Raw genomic sequence first — 1016 nt, 5'->3', positions numbered from 1 at the left:
CCGTGCTTCTACACCTTTATTGCTTGCTGTTTGTGGTTTTAGGCTGGGTTTCTGTACAGCACTTTGTGACATCAGCTGATGTAAGAAGGGCTTTATAAAGGAATTTGATTGATTGATCGATCACAATCCTTATTTGAACTGTATTTCAAACGCAGTAACAAAGTAATCAGTGGAAGTTGGTGGGGGGAGTTATAGGAAGACAGGCTCATTTTAAAGACAGTAATGGAATAAATGGAATCAAACATGTTTGATACCATTCCTTTTATTCCATTCCAGCCATTAAAATGTGCCCATCCTCCTATACCTCCTCCCACCTGCCTCTTCTGACACATATGCATAATTAGGATAATGGATACATAACCATACAGTAGTAGGCTAGGCCAAAAGATTAGCATTAGGCAACAGTGACACCTGCAGCGTCCTAAAAAGAGAGAGATCCAAACTAGTCTATGATGACTACATTGTAGCAATTTTGAGTTAATTAATGATACAGAAGCATTGTTGACCATGCATGCTTAGACTTGCCTAGTTAAATTAAGGTAAACAAATATATATATTAAAAAAAAATATATATATATATATATACTCTGAGTGGAAATCATAGAACATCATTCAGTGTCACATTTAGGAAACAATTATAAAAATGGGTGGCCTGTTTCTTCTCTCTGGTGTTTAAATATCCCTCCCTCAGTCCTTCGTTTGGCGAAGAAAACACAGTTTTTCAAAATACAGTATTGCAGTTTTAAATACTGTACCAAAATATACTTTCTCTGTCAGCTCTTTGGCGCCCAACAATCGCACGCATGAGGACCATACCAAGTACAAATAATGGGGATGTAATAAAACAGAATACTAATAATAAATATGTTGTATGTACTTGTATGAATCAAGTTCACATTTATACATATCCTTTGTATGTTTATATTTTAACGGGTAAACGAGTAACATTTTATATTTCGATTGTATCTAATATTCATTCATCTAAATATCTATGCTCCCCCTCTTTTCTCATTATT

Source organism: Salmo salar, chromosome ssa02, assembly GCF_905237065.1.
Source record: "Salmo salar chromosome ssa02, Ssal_v3.1, whole genome shotgun sequence".
NCBI lineage: Eukaryota > Metazoa > Chordata > Actinopteri > Salmoniformes > Salmonidae > Salmo > Salmo salar.
This window is presented reverse-complemented; position numbering follows the sequence as displayed.